We start from the raw sequence: 16,742 nt of genomic DNA on the forward strand, positions 1-16,742 counted from the left end.
GAACACAAAAGCTCTAAATTCTCCTAGACCTTATTCTGCACTCAGAAGAGTGTTAACTTTGCATTTTCATCAGAGCTCTCACACTCCCAGTTCTGAAGCCTTTGGAGGTTTATGGCCCAGATCCCTAGCTAAAATATGTATTTCCCTTGAATATTGTATCAGAATTTAGGGTACAGCTTTGAACAACAATAGCACTACACACAATCAGAATACTTTTCCAGACAGCAGTTCTCAGTGACACAATGCCCCCTCTCATTAGACATTGCCTATAGACACACAGAATACAAAGTCAGGCTGTGTGCAGGAGCTGTTTAACAGAACAAAACTACGAGCTTTACCAGCTATAGGCAACAGTGGAAAGGGGTGTGGGGCATGGAAAGTCAGATGGAGAACAGAACTTGGTTCTTAGACACAATGACCAAAACTTTTACAAGCTGATCTCAGCCTGCAAAGATCCATTCAGTGAGAGCAGTGGCCCCAAAAATGCTTTGCAGGAAGTGTTCTGACATGAAAAGTATACACATCTATGCTATTTACCACATGATAAATTGGATACAGCACAGCTTGTGATTCTCCTGCAGTACAGAAACCCTGTACTGTAGAAGGAAAGGAAATAGTGCCTGTTTAGAGATTTCTAAGAAATCTGCAGCATACTGATAGGATATGGAACTGTGTAGAACTGCCTTTCTCAGCAAGAATGATCAATCAAAAGTATGTTCAGAGGTGTAATATAATGCACATATTTAATGATAGGTTTTTACACTCATCCCACAGAAATAATTTCTGCCTCTGCACCAGAGCTACACAAATCATAGAGTGGCTTGGGTTGAAAGATACCTTGCAAGTCATCTAGTTCCAGCCCCTCTGCTGTGGGCTCATTGCCACCCACCAGATCATGCTGCCCAAGACCCCATCCAACCTGGTCCAGAACACCTCCTGAATGGGGCATCCACACCTGCTCTGGGCAGCCAATGTCAGTGCCTCACAGCCCCCTGAGTAAAAAATTTCCCCCTGACATCTAATCTAAATGTCCCATTTATCATGTGAGAAAGAAGATGTATTTGGGAGTCTCATTTTTTTTTCCTCTAATCCTGGGCAAGAACAGGAGACTGAAGACATCAGGGTGACCCGATTCCTGAATTTCTATTGCTATTTGATGATTTGCTTTCCATCTGAGAACCATTCCATAGGGCTGTATCATATTGCAGAACAAGCACCCACAGAGACATTTGCTTGTGGGTGACAAAAGGGGTTGTGTGCGGACAAGTCCTGGCAGAAGGGCACTCCTCAGCAGTCCTGTTTTGGTGCGGTCATGATGCACCTTCTTTCAGCTGCAGTGTGTGGTCTTTTCCAGGTAGAGTAAGAAAGTGCCACCTCTCCTGTATGTCCAAAAGCCCACCAGCACTCCCTGTCTGCAAAAGAAACTTTTATTTATGTAGTCTGGGCTTTGTGTGTACTTTTTTTCTTTGTTTCTCATTGTTGCAGTGCAGCAACAGCTGTAGACTGCAACAAATTGGGCCTCCCAGCATCTGTGCACAGGACAGAACCCTTCTGCTGAGGTGCAGTGATGAGGCCCCAGGATCATGACCAATCTTACAGTATAAGGAGAGAGAGGAGAAAAGAGATCCTGCCCTAAGTACTGAAGCTTCTTTTCCTTGTGTCAGTAGTTTCACTGCTTGTTAGCCTGGTGTATTTTAACATCTGGAAATTCAGTGAGTATAAGAAAGATGTACCAATGAAGACACTGACCAACATTTGGGTGAGTCAACTGAATCCTACACTACTATTGCAGGAATATTTTGTTTTCTTTGTTTTTCAGTCTTGGGCTTTTTACTTTATGAGTGTGTGTTTATATGTTGGTTTTACCTTGGCTTGAAGGTAGAATAAAACAAACTTCATTCCCTTGAAGAAAAATATTAAACATCCTCAACAATGAGTATTTGTTCAGTAGTAGCATTCCTGATCTATTTTCTTTGCTTTTTAAATTATAAATACAGTTATAACGTCTGCAGCTTTCTGGCCCTTTCCAGTCAATGAAAAGACTGAAGCTAGGATTCACTGTTTTTGCCTCTCTACTCTATCTCACCTACTCTATGTGGGAATTGAGGAATATAGAATGCAAAATACAGTACAATAAAATAAATGAGTATCAATGGTGCTAGACAGATGAGGTTTGTATAGCTTAAATACCTCAGAGCAAGAAAGAAATTACACATTTCTGGTGTATGAGAGGTAAAGCATAATGAGAACAAGAACTTCAATGAAACAGATAGAATGATTGTATTTCTAGGCTCGTTCTTCTTATTAATTCTTAATGAGACAACAGACATTTTTTTTTTTCCTAGCAATTTAAATTCAGTCACTACATTAATTGTTTTTCAGTGATGAATTCAGAGTCTGATGGATTGAATTGAAAAGAACGGTGGGATCTTCACACCTGGTGTCATTTCCATGGTAAGCTGGGTGATGTTCACTCCCTGAGCTGAACCACACTGGCAGAGTAAATATGTCACAGCAATGAATCTGAGGCTGCACCTTGTCTTTATCTATGCTGATAGCCTGCTTCCTGCCGGCTTTAAACTAAACCTGTGTTTGCCTTTTATGCTGAAGAAATTACTGTTAATTTAGCACTGTGTAGAATAAACATTAGAAAGAGAAAGGAAACAATAAGGAGACGAATTTTAACATGAAACCTAATCGTAATCTATTTTAGAAACTGTAAGAGACTTCAAACTGTAAAATATCATTACAGTTCACTCTTAAAGAGATTTCTGTACAACTGAAGATCAAGAAAAGATCTTTTCTCTCCGGGAGTCTCCCATTAAGGGAAACAAAGAGAAATTACTATCAGGATTTATTAATCTTTGAAGTTTTTCAGGATTTGCAACAGTGCCATCACAGTTTCGACTGATGTTGATTTATTTGTCTTTTGTAAGGTACCCTTTCCCCTCTTGTTGCTACCAATCCTTCTCCAGAAATTCAAATCTGGACCAAAGCATTTGATTTTAAGTTGATATTTCCTTGTACAGTAATACTTAAATGGCAGCCCAAGTTAAAAGTGCAGTTGCAAACTAAACACTGACATTTTTTAAATGAAGTATTTTTGTCAGTTTTAAAATGCTGTTTTGGAAAATTGAAATACTTTCCCAAAATTGAGGTTTTCCCAGGAGAGGGAACTTTTTACATTAACAAATGCAGGGAACCTTCCTCCAGTACTCATTCATCCACTTGACTTTTGAAAAAGAAGCTGAGACAGGTCTCTGAAAGAAAACTGAGTGGATAGAAAAAATAAACTTTGGTGTATTTTTCCACCTGCACAGCATTTCGTATTGCTCATTTTCTGCATTTTGCAAAGCTTTTAAGAGCAGGAACAGAAGAGTATACATCTGTGCAGCGTTAAGGTAAAGAAATCCTGATTTCTGCCACATCACAGTCAGGAATCAACAGTGTTAAGCTCCATTCATGTCAGCATTTATTGTATCAATGTACAGAGCTTTCATCTATGCCCAGCTGAAGTAAGATGGAGTACTCACTTTAGCCTGCCATTCTTCTCTTTACAGTTAGCAAAAAAGTCCTCAGAACTTCTGCTTTTCTACTGCATGTTCCAAACTGCTGCATTTGTAGCTCAGAACACTGATGTCTAATATGTTTCGTGCCTCTCTTCATGACCAGCGCTTCTCTAAGTGTGATTTTCTGCAGATTTTCTTGAAATGAAAAGCATTCATGCTTCAAGTGAACTTATTCTCCTTGTATTAAGCTCAGAACTGATATTGGGCTCCTTACACTTGCCCTGCAGCCACTGCTGCTGCCTTTTTCCCATAACCTTTATTTTGTTACTCCTTTACCCTACACATTAAAGCTTAAATCTCTAAAACATTCTCTTATCCTGCTCTTTATCTCCTTCACCCCTAAACACCAATGGACTGATACGAAGTGCCTTGTGTCACTTTTGTCTGAAGGGTGGGTTTGTTACCTGGTATGCAGTAAGACAATCATACACACAGATAAGAGATACTCACTTTGCAAAGCTACGTGAGTTTGGGCACTGTGTGGTCTTCCACAAGGCAAGTACACCCTAGGATTTTTGTGATGTCTTTCCATGCCTATTTTTTATTACTTGACCACTGCCCTGATGCAGCATCTGGCCTACAATTGGTTAAAGATAAGGCTAATCTCCTAACCTGCAGACCAGCTAGACATGCTAATTAATAGCATGTTTTTTTTAAGGATGTTCCTATCTTCAAAGGCAAGATTAGTCATTGCATTGCAATCAAGAGTTCCTTGAGCTTCAATCCTGGCTATATGCTTGGATAAGGGATGATAGACTGGAGAGCAGCCCCACTGACAGTGATGGTTGACATCAAGTTGATCATGTGTCAACGGTGTGCTCAGGCAGCCAAGGAGGCCAACTGTATCCTGTAGTACATCCAGCGTGGTGTTACTAACCTGTTGAATAGTCACTGTCCTGCTCTGCTCTGCCCTGTGCACCTCCAGCACTGGGTGCACGTTTGGGCACCACATTACTAAAGGACACTAAACTACCAGGGAGTGTCCAAAGGAGGGCTGCAAAAAGGATGAAGGGACTGGAGGGCAAGGTGTGTGAGAAGTGGGTGTGCTGGGCCCAGAGCAGAGCAGGGCACAGCCCTGAACTGTTGGAGTTCAAGAAGCGACTGGACAGCACTCCAAGACATAATGTTTAAATTTTAGGATGATCCTGTGTGGAGACAAGTGTTGGACTCAGTGGTCCTTATGAGTCCTTTCTAATTTGGAATATTCTATGATTTTATGATTCTGTAATTCTATGGTTCCGCTTAATCACCCTAGCTGTTTCAAGGGTGGCCATCCTGACATACAAAGATTTGTACACAGGTTTTCTGGGCCTCACTGGTCATTACATCTTAGAAGCCAGTATTAACTGATTCATAGGAGAACTCAGACTTCACCTGGGATCATACACATCTTTCCTTCAGGTGCTATCTTGCAGTCTTTGCCCTGTTACAGCATGAAATCACAACTCCAGACCTTATTTTTTTTTCTTTTCTTTTTTTTTTTTTTTTTTTTTCTTTATTAGTAGCATCTGAGCAATCAAGCAGAAAACAAGATTTTTGTCCTGGAGTACACTGAGAAGCAAATGGAATTGAGAGTTGCTGCAGATACCGTGCAGTAATTTTTCAGGCAATGGGAGAAGGCTCATTTTTCAGGACGTTGCTGTCATCTTGCCCTGTGAGTGAAAGCAGAGTGCAGACACGTGCAGCTGGACATGTGCCATACAGATCACTTCAGCTCTCAGAGCTCCATTACACATGTTCAACGTGGTTGTGTGAATTCCCACTTCCTCCCCCATGCATCACAGACAAACACGCATGGGGAATTTCCATTGTGGTACCCATTGTCCTCACACTGAAAAAGGAATAATCTCAGGAGTGCAAGTCTGTGTGTGGCTGTTGTATTCAAATGGTATTTATTGTGCATCTCATGAGGAACTTGTCACTGTCAACATGACAAAAGGCTTTCCATGTACTGGTAGTGCAAAGGGAAGATCATTTCACACTTCACTTCAGGATTCTCCAGTACCTTACACATTTAAGAAAGCTCTGTAGTATTTGTTTCTTTAAGCAGCAGTTTGGAACAGGAAAGTCTCCAAACTTCCTGAAGAACATGCAAAGTGGTAAACTGAGTGACTTATCAGAGAATCAATTGGCAGGAAAAAAAAAAAAAAAAGAAAGAAAAAAAAAAGGGGGCATTTTTAAAATCTAGAAACATATATTTAAATAAGGGATACTCTGTTTTTACAGATTTTATATTTCATTTGTGGAGAAAGATAGCTGTCTGAGGCTACCAGGACAAGATACCTGAGGCTGGTCTTACAGATAATATTAAAATAAATGTATTTCTTGCTTTTTTATTTGATCAAATATAAATAACTTGATATCCTAGTTTACTTTAAGATAGCTCCAGTGTTGAGATCTGCCAACTACACACCCCTGCAGAAGGCACTACATGTGTCTGCAAAGAAAGACAGGGAAGATGGGGGGACAATGAAAGTTCAGATGTAGTAATACTGGCCTGAAAATGAATTCCTCAATTCTTCATGTATTTGACAACTCTGGGGGCTGGAGCTTTACAGTGCACATAAAAAAGAGGGGTAGGCTGGCAAACATGAGAGTAGACTTCAGTTGAAAATAGTAAAAATTCTTTCATTCTTTCCAGGCCAGGTGAAGGCAGAATGAGGACTCTTGAGCCTTGGGTGAGCAGCTGATCTCTGGTTTGTTGCTGAAGGACACGACTGTCTGGTGCTTGCTACCAGAAGAAAAAAATAAGAGTAAAATGGGACTCCAGAAAATGGTATGTTAAAAATACCGTGATTAGGTCGTGGCACAAGAAATGTTAGAAAAGGCTCCAACAAAGAATCTGTTGTCTCTCCACTGAGTTTTATTGTGTAGAGTAGCATTGAGCCTTCCACTGTATCAAAATTGCCCTCATTTGGATGGTTAATACACCCTTTCTCTACCCCAAACAAGTCAGTCTCTTTTTCCATCCAGATTGATTTCAGTTAAACAGCTGGATGCTGATCTTCTTAGCAAGCACAAAAAAAGTCACTACTAATGTAATCTTTCATAGAAAATGAGAGAACAGTTAATTCAGTGCTCTGTACATATTCCTTTTCTTTGCTAAAATATATATTAATTGAACACTTTAACTTTGATACACAATCTTTATGGCTTCCCTGAAATACTTCCTTTAAGAACTAGGAGACCCAGAGAGCTGATTCCTTTACTCTCATCCTTCACATTTTATCTTTAAATCACATAAGAAAGAACCTTTTTCTTTCCAACAGTCTCCCCATCCTCAATCTATGTCCTCTGACTTTAATTTCCTCTTCCCCTCCCCATTTTCTCTTTCCATTTTCCTCTCCTTTTCCTGTCCCTTTCCTTTTCCTTTTCCCTTCTTTAATACTCAAGATAAAAAATAGATTATGTCTTTTAAAGGCTGTGTAGAACTTTCTTGGACTTTTCTCTGAAAAGGGTTTTCTGACTCCCTGGGTGATGAATACTGAATAACCATAACATCATGGTGTAAATGCCAGGACTACTTTCTTGCATGCAGCCTTCACTAGTATTTCCTTTTCTTTCTCCTTGTGATTCATGTTGGCTATGGAATTAGCTTGAGAATGAATTTGCCATGCCAACTGTTAATTAAGTGCACTGTTTAATAGATTAACTTGGTATGCTCAGTCACTAGAAGTTATCTGTTACACATCTCCACCAGCTGAATTGGAATCAGTTTTTAAAAGCAGTAGTAACTGATGTACACACACTTCCAGTGGATGAAGTATGTCCTTCAACTGAGGTACAATTGTGGCATAATGAACATATCAAAATCTAATCAAAGTCACTGTTCTCTGTTGAATATTCCTGCCACTGCTGTTTTTCTCTTTAGCAATTCCTTCTATGCAAATGGGAAAAAATTAGCTATGGTGTCTAGTCTCTGCTTGGTTGCATATGAGGAATTGCAGCCATTACAGTGGGTACTTTATTTCTGATATGGTTGCAACACTCTGAGCTGGAGGGCAGGAACAAGGGCAGCATCAGCTATATCTGCCAGCTGCTGCCAGACCATAAACCAGGGAGAAACTGTAGCCTTCCTGTTCAGTTTATTTACACAAATAGGAATGAATGCATGGTTGCAGTCCCTTTCTTTATCAGAAATGCTTTTGAAAAGGTGAATGTTCCAGTTGCCTGCAGCTAACAAATTGCTAGTTTTTTATGTGTGCTTTCCTTTTCTGTTCTAGTTTCTTTCTGGGGTTCATTTTCTCACAATTTTAAATCTGTTGCTACTCTCCAAGGTTTTCCACAACAGACCCCAATTGACTCATCACCTCCAGAAGAACAGTGCATCCTCCTGAGGGCTCTCCAGTCTCCACTAACCTGGACAAGAGAAACAGCTCCACTCTGGGTGGAGATTGTTGCATAGACTTTAGCCTTACCTTCTGCTCTCCTTCCCCTCTCATATTCTGGAAGAACATGTATCTGTATTTTTTCCCTTTGTAATTTTTTACCCTGTCTGCACCCCTCTGAGGTGGCTGGCTTGCTCAGGAATTAGAGGAAATCTTTTTTTCTCCACTCTCTTACTTCTGCTTTCCTTGCATAAGTAGGACACAGCTTTTCATCTTATAGAATCATGGAATGGTTTAGGTTGGAAGGGACCTTTAAGATCACCTAGTTCCAACCCCCTTACATAGGCAGGGGCACCTCCTTCTAGACCAGGTTGCTCAAACCACCATCCAGCCTGGCTTTGAATGCTTATGTTATTAGAAGGATGAATTCATTTTTATTTACTCAGACTTCTGAGTTGTGATGATGAAAATATAGTTCTTAAGCAGCACATCACAACAGAAAGTAAATAAATAGATGCAAACTATCCCCAGTTTTCGCAGATCCCCACACCCTAGCGTGATCACTTCTGAGGCTCTAGCTGAAGCTAACTGAAAAGATCTGTTCAAAGTTTCATTTCTAATTGCTCTGCATGACATATGAAGTATATTGCATACTTAGAACATGAGTAGAGAATTTAAATACTCATAATGTGGCTGGGTAACATTTAGTGAGAAGGAGAGTCCATGAGCCCATCCCAAACTGCATGATTACATTCTCAGATGCTCTCTCTCTTCTTTTTTTTTAAGTTTGAAATCCTTCTAGTTCACAGTAAGATGATTAGTCAAAGTTTTACCCCTAAAACAATTTTGCTTTTTGTTTTTCTAGCATTTAGAAACAATGGGTTTGCAAATAGCAAGAGAACTGGTTGCAGCATGTGATTATAAACATATGCTGCGCATGTCTAGAAGGATTGCCACAGCTGTAGTGACACCAAGTCTATTGCACTTGAAGGTCAGAGTCCTTCCAATTGGGTTCAGATGTTAGTGCTGTCATAACTGCTTCATAGCTGTGGCCTGCCTGCAGAACAGCTTGCTATCATGTGGTTGTGTTTGTGTGCAAGCTGTGGATTTTTGAATGTGGGATCTGGGCTCTGGCAGCAAGCGGTTCTGCAGGGTGGCTGTGAGTTGCAGCTTGGAGAGAAGGGTGGTACAATGCCAGAGCATCCTTGGGACATCAGAGAAGGCAGGGCACACAGACACCCTGCTCATGCTGCAGCTTTTTGATTGTGCTGGTCAGAGAAAATAGTAGTAAAGTGAGAAGTAAGGTCTGCATCAAAGTCAGTATGAGTTTAATAATGAGTGGAAAGGGTGTAGTATTGGTTTTCAGCAGTATATATTGATGTAACACTTCTCCAAATTAAGATGAAACCATGTTAGTCTCCCAGTTATGTGCCATTTGTGCAACATTTCATAGATGGGATTAAGTGAGATCCTCAAGAACTGACAGGCTTTGAAAGAGAGAGGCATATGCCTCTTGTTGTGCAGAGATGCTAGAACAGAGAGCCTGGGATAACTAGAATTTTATTGCATGTAGAAGGAACAGTAGTAGACAGATCTATGCTTCTCTCTCAGCAGAAAATAGTATAGCTTACAGGAATAGAAATAAATCAATGAAAAATGATTCTTCCCAGAAAGCTACAGAGCAGTTCTTCAGGGTAGAGACCTGAATATACCATCGGTAAAACAGGGTTCAATACATTTTAAATTGGTTTCATCCAAGAACCAGCACGATTTCTAACAGATGCAGTAAAATTGATACAGACCTCCGTCTGTTATTTCTGCTAGCAAAGTGTATCTGGAAGCCTGTAAATATTTAACATGATTTTATAGAAATGTCTTTATTTTGTACTTGTTTCTTTATTATATATATATATATTTAACATGAATAGTCAAAGGAAGGAGAAACAAATATATATCTTCTCTCTGTGAAGTAAAAAATTAAAATAATTTGTCGTGTTAAATATCACAATAGGATACTTCTAATAATGGGAAGATATGATCATCATTGCATTTCATCTGGATCGGAAGAGAAAAGAAGCCTTTAGAATCTTGTGGAAAGGCTTAGAAAACACAAACAACATTCACGTGAGAATAAAATTACATGTATATTTCTATTCCCCGTGTTGCTGTAGACCAAACCCCTGGTCACTGGAGAAGGCTGTTTTTTTCTGAAGCTGAGAGGATCTGGCTTAACATTTCACAAAAGACAGCATGGTTGATGTTACAGAGAGCACACATGGGTGCTGCAGAAGTAATGCCCTATTATGTTGGCCCACAACATCAAAGGCAGATGTTGGAGGTATGGCAGTAGAGTCTGAACCTTCCTACCAATAGAATCATAGAATCATAGAATTACAGGGTTGGATAGGACCTACAAGACCATTAAGTCCAACCATCCTCCCATCACCATTGCTACCACAAGCCACTAAACCATATATTGTGGCTCCTCATCCAGACACCTCGTGAATACTGCTGGTTCATCCACACCAGTCTTCTTCCCCTTTGGCTCACCTTGCGGCATTCAGGGAGAGCCTATTCTTGTGCCTTTAAGATTTCCATCTTGAGGAGTGTCCAGGCGTCCTGGACTCCTTTACCCTTAAGGAGTGACTCCCAAAGGACCCCTGCAACAAGCATCCTGAACAGGTCAAAGTTTGCCCTCTGGAAGTTCTAGAGAGCAGTTTTCCCAGACACCTCTCTAACATTTCCAGGAATAGAGAAGTCTGCTATTTTGTGGTAGCACTGCCCAAGACAGGCCCCAGCCTTCATATCTCCCACCAGTCCTTTACTGTTAGTGAAGAGCAGGCCTAACAGAACACCACCTCTGGTAGGCTCTCATACCAGCTGCGTAAGGAAGTTATCTTCCATTCACTCTAGAATTCTCTTGGACTGCTTCCTCTGTGCTGTATTATATTTCCAACATATATCACGGAAGTTGAAGTCTCCCATGAGAACGAGTGCTGGTGATCATGAAACATTGGCAAGCTGTTCATAGAATGCCTCATCCATCTCTTCACCCTTATTAGGCGGTCTATAACAGACACCCACCAGTATGCTGCCCCTATAGGCCTTCCCCCTGGTCCTTACCCACAGACACTAAAATTTATCATTCCCAACACCTAGCTCTTCAACATCAAAACAGTCTTTAATATAAAGGGCTACACCACCCTTCCTTCCTCATCTAGTCCTTCTGAAGTGCTTGTAGCCATCCATCACAGCACTCCAGTCATGGGAGCGATCCCACCATGTTTTGGCAATAGCTAGTAGCTAATAGCTATTACCAAACATAGTCCACCTGACACACCAACATACCAACATAGTTCACCTGATGCACAATCACTTCCAGCTCCTCCTGCTTGTTGCCCATACTGCGTGCATTACTGTAGATGCACTTCAGCCAAGTCATCTGCCTCACCCCCAGCTCAAGCATCGTTCCCCTAGGCTCATCTCTTGCTAGCCCTGTTTTGTCTCCTTCCCCCATCATAGCTACTTTAAGGATCTTTTGATAAGCCTATTGACTCAGTGCAGGGTTACAGGTGGCAGTTTTCTGAATCACATCATTACTGATGATGAGACATGATATTAGTATTATGAGTTGGAATCAAACTGACTGTTTATGTAGTGGCAACATGGGAATTCCCCATGAAAGGAAAAGTTCAAGACACAGCACTAAGCAGGTAGAGTGACGTGAACTGTATTTTGGGATAGGAAAGGAGGTGATCCTTCTGGATATCCTGAAATTTGGACAAAACATCAACGTTTTGTGGCTGAGAATTTTCTCTATCAAAGAATGTTATTGTGCTCTGTGTATCCATTGTAGAACAAATGTAGAAAACAATAAAATAGTTACAACTTTCAGTGTAACCTATGTACATTTATATCCTTACAGGTCACCTGTCCATTCAGCAGAAGCAACAATGACATCATAAATGGTGGATGTAGAACCATGACATTTGTGGTAACTGCTGCTTTTTCAAGTCTAGATAAAGCCACAAGCTGAGGTTTGTTTAGCAAAAAATGACTATCTCCTCTTAATAATATCCTTGGATTTCCTGCACCCAGCGGCCATGAGATTTGACTCATTTATGTGGAGGGCCATTTGTAAAAATATAGAAATGAATAAAAAATATAAAAAATAAAAAAGGATAAAAAGGTAAATATTCTCGTTTGATAACTAGAAAACTGGAAAGCTGCCCAGATCACTACATTTACTCTGTAGTTATTGTTATGCTCTTTATCACTTCTGTCTTGAACCCGATTTTAAACTGAAAAATGGTAGTATAAGTCCAGAATAGCTCCACTGATATAGTTAGACATGTATAGATTACTATGGGTACAAGCTGTTGTGTTTTCATTTTTCAAGCAGTGTAAAGGTCAGTACTTAGTTACTTCTCCAAAGAGGGTAATTTATCTAATGTTTGATAGAACTAATCACTTAATAGAACATAAATGTGAAGTAGGTTGTTATTAGATATAGTTAGGGCAACCGTTTGTCTGGGCTTTCTTCTGTGTGGAAATTTTGTCTGGGCAGAATTTAAGAACTTTTGCACATTGCCTAGGACTCCTGTGTATTCTGAAATATTTCCTGTGCTTCTGAAAGGAAAACCCACACAAAAATGCAATGGTACAAATTAAATATTCATATTGCAAAGTTTTGTAAAACAAATCAAATTTAAAAAGATGTGACTTATTGTAAGGAAGTCCCATATAAATGCAAAGTTCTCAGGCCTTAGATAATGAAATATTAAAAGAAAAAATAATCTTTTTTCTCCTTAAATCATTTATTTTTAGAGTTTTCACTGACTTAGTTAATCCTTAACTTTATCATCCTAGTTGCATATCTGTGCAGATGTTACCACAGCCTATTCATCTGTAGCACATGCACTTGATGAGTCAAACAGACACAGAATCGTAGAGGTTGGAAGGAACTTCTGGAGATGGTCTAGTGGAGCTCCCCTGCTAAAGCAGGTTCCTTACAGTGGGGTGGACAGGAAAGCCTCCAGGTGGGTTCCGAATGTCTCTGGAGAAGGAGACCCCACAACCTCTCTGGGCAGCCTGTTCCACTTCTCTGTCCCCCTCAAAGTAGTTTTCTTTCCTCAAAGTTCAGATAGAATGAGATGTTAAGTTATGTGGAAAATAAGCTCAGGATAGATAGGTGGGCTGTAGCACACCACCCCACACCATGATGTGAACACTGAGTGGAAATGCGTGCCACAGGACCTATCCTTAGCATTAGAAATATGTTCTGGAAGAATCTGGCCTTGTATTTCAAAGACTGAGTCAAAGGAAACTGAGATGCACAGACAGGTCAGAGGGCTGTGCAGGTGTTCTTATGGAAATACTTTATAGACCTGCATAATTTTCCATATAGAGTTTTGTAGCTTATCAAAAGTGTTCAAGCTTGAAACATGAATCTACTGCATAGACAGTATAAATAAAAGTGAAAATGGATGATGTGCTTACCTTGTCCATTAAATCTGCTATTGAGTGGCTACTGAAATATTCACTGTGGTCTTGTGGGAAGTAAGAAGTCTCCCAGCTTTGATGTATTAACAGCCTCATCAATTCATGTGCCAGTGATGACCTGCAAACCCTTATGTTTAAAAACCGAAGATGAGCTTGTCACTCAAGAATTTGGCGAAATTAGTATTACCTCGTGTAGATGAAACAGAAGAAAGCTGTTACATTTTGTAAAATATCTTGTAGTCCAAATAGTAAGAATAATGATTTTATAATAACCTCAGCCCATCATTAACTCACTAGTATCACATCTATACACAAGAGAAGGGGTGGAACTTGGGAGAAGGTATTCTGATGGCAAGAAGATAAAATGATTTCAGGTTAGGCTTATGAAATAAATAATGCAATTTTCTTGTGTTTTCTTGCCTGAGAAATTGAAAAAGTTAGTGATTTCTTATTTTCTTTGCCATGTAATCCTATTTTGGTTCTGTCAGTATCTTAATGGCCTATTGATTGGATTTTGCTACCTGCTATGTTTAAAAAAGTATTATTACTCTGTTAGGGCAATCACAAAAAACTATTTTAAAGATATTTTTAAAGTTTTATGAGTTTTCAGAAGCTTCATAGAACCTTATCAAACTCAGAGATAGCTGGAACTACCTCTACACTGTTCTCTTTTTGTTTCTGAGACACTGAGTTAATTTGTGGTGTATGGACTTTTCAGTGATCTTTGGAAAAAGTGGAGAAACATTGAGACAAATCACTGAGGAGAATTACTTGGAGATGCCTTATCTTTTATGTAATTGAAACTTACAAGACACTGTGATGCATAAAAGTTTTTAATATTGAGTCTCAGAGGTAAAGTGGAATGTGGTAGAGTGTGTTGCAAATGAGGTGATCTTGTGTTCAGAAACTGAGACTTTAAGAGCATGACTGGGCACCCACACTGTATATACTGCTCATTCTGCGTTTCCATGGATCATTAGTCTTAAAAAGAAAATTCATCTTCTCCTAAGTCTCTATATTTCCTCCAGCTCCTGATGATGGAAGAAGCAAAAGAGACCAACTGAGTAATCTAGAAGAACTTGTGGTCTTCTTCTTCTTTAATGGCCCTAACCAAAGTGGAATTCCTTCTGCAGATCCATCCTTTACTTCTCTTTTCTGCACCTCAAAGAAATGAACATGAAGGGGAAAAATCAGGTAATTCCCTGAGGCATGCTGAATAGGTGTTACTGAATAGGTCCCACAAATGATCAAGAGAAATGAGGTTTAATACATTTATTCTGCTTATTCGTTGTGGTTTCACCTTAACCCGGATGGACAGCTAAACTCTACCACAGTTGCTTTCCTGATCCTCACTCTTCCTCTAAAGAGAAAACACAGTGTGAAAGGACTCAAGGTTTGATACAATCACCAATTACCATCATGGGCAAAACAGACTCAGCATAGGGAGATTAAGGTAATTTATTGCAGTGACAGATAAAAGCAAACTAAAAATACTTTGTGCCCATTCACCCTCATCTTCTTCATCCCTCTGAGCAGCACAAGGAAATGGGGCTATGATCTGTCTGTAATGCTTCATCTCTGCCACTCCCCCATGGTCACTCTTACCCTATTGCACAAGGATCACTCCCACAGAATATCATCTACCTGATCCTCATGGGATTTCTACATGTGTCAGCTCTCAAAGCACTGCCACAGCATAGCTCCATACCACGGGACCCACCCTTTAGGCACTGCTCCAGCACTGCTCCTGGTAGGCACCAGCTCACCCAACATACCTGTTCCATCAAAGGCTGCTCCCCATGGGCTACAGCTCCTACTCAGGACTGCTCCTGTGTGGGCTCTCCATGGGCTGCATCCTCCTTCAGGCCTTATCTGGTACTGCATCATGGGCTCCTCCATTGGCTGCTTGTGGTATCTATGGGCTGCAGGAGGACAGGCTGCTCCACCTTGGGCCTCTGCTAAGCTGCACGTAACTTCTGCTCCACACCTGCAGCACCTCTTGCCCCCTTTCTGCTCTGATTTTGGTGCCTGAAGGGCTGGCTGCTTCTCTCACTTTCTCACTCCTTTTTCCCAGCTCCTGCTGCATAGCAGTTTTTCTGCTCTTCCAGAGCACATCCAGAGTGGCTCATGGCTCAGCTTTGGCAGCAGTGTGTCCCCTTTGGAACAGCAGAGCTGGCTCTTCTCTGCCATGAGGCAGTGATGAGCTCTGATCACAGAGGCCACCCCTGCTGCCTCTTGCTGACAAAATTTGCTACGTAAAGTTGTTATCTGTATCACAGAAATTACATCAGTGTAAGGATGAATTGATAAATTGGAAGCAGTATTCTCTCCTTTAATCTTCATTTTTTCCTAATAGAGATTAATGAAAGTCATAATACTTATGCACATAAAGGAGAAGTAGATGGTAGTGCACTTAGCTCTAGTGTATGGACACTTCTTCCAGCAGAGTAGGAATTAAAGCAGATTTGAAAAAGCTACAGTTTGTGGCCCTTTTAAGGCTTGTTTCTGCAGAACTCATTCCCTCACCTTCTTATTAACTGCAAAAAAAGCCAGCAAGTCCATTGACAGATTTCGATGTAAAATCTGGATAGGTTCCTAGCGATCTGCCTCTTCTTTCCTTGCTCTGAAATCCTTGTCAGGAAACTAGAGGGAATAACCCCAGGAAATTATGTCAAAAGCACGAAAGCAGGAGCTACACACTGGTCTGTGAGACTGACACATGAGAGAAAGAGAAGATCATGTATATACATTAAATATACATAAAATAGAGAAACAATGAAAGTAACTTTTTGAAGTCTTTTTTTTTTTTTTTTTTTTTTGAGAGCAGCATGAAGAAGTAGGAAAATAAATACAGAGATGATGCTCTGAACTCTCCAATGATCTGCAAATCAGTCATTTATTTTTTTTTTCTATATCATCATCATAAACTGTGAAGAAAGAAAAGCCTACTCTGGGCAATGCATTATTCCCGCAACATCTCCCAGTCTTGCAAATACTGAATATGTAATGAGAGTGCCAGCAAGCTTTGTGACTAAATCTATGCTTAGGTTTGTAAAATAGCTCATTTGTTCTTTCTGCTTCTTTTCATTTCATTTATCATCGGTCCCAAGTCTAGCAAGAATTCACTTGCTAACAAGAAGAATGTGATTCGTTAAATCACAAGGAATATAACTTGTAAATAATTGACCTGAGAGGAGTTGGTAAGAGAGATGTATAACATTACACTTAAATCCTTCTGTGACAATTTTTTAAAATTTGGATCTCTGTGCTTCTGTTATTTTTTTCTGAGCTGAATAAATGTCAATATGAAAAGATTTCTGAGCTCAAGACAATGCATTCTCCA

The 16,742-nt window shown here is 40.1% G+C and overlaps 1 long non-coding RNA gene across 1 annotated transcript; it reads left to right on the forward strand.

Annotated features, from left to right (window-relative positions):
* Positions 1-1,496: 1,496 nt before the first annotated feature.
* Positions 1,497-16,128, forward strand: LOC107305858. Its single transcript, XR_001551906.2, has 4 exons — positions 1,497-1,759; positions 2,383-2,454; positions 6,211-6,345; positions 11,823-16,128. It is a non-coding gene; the product is annotated as an uncharacterized LOC107305858 (long non-coding RNA).
* Positions 16,129-16,742: the final 614 nt, after the last annotated feature.

This window comes from Coturnix japonica, chromosome Z (assembly GCF_001577835.2).
Source record: "Coturnix japonica isolate 7356 chromosome Z, Coturnix japonica 2.1, whole genome shotgun sequence".
In the NCBI taxonomy this organism is placed as follows: domain Eukaryota; kingdom Metazoa; phylum Chordata; class Aves; order Galliformes; family Phasianidae; genus Coturnix; species Coturnix japonica.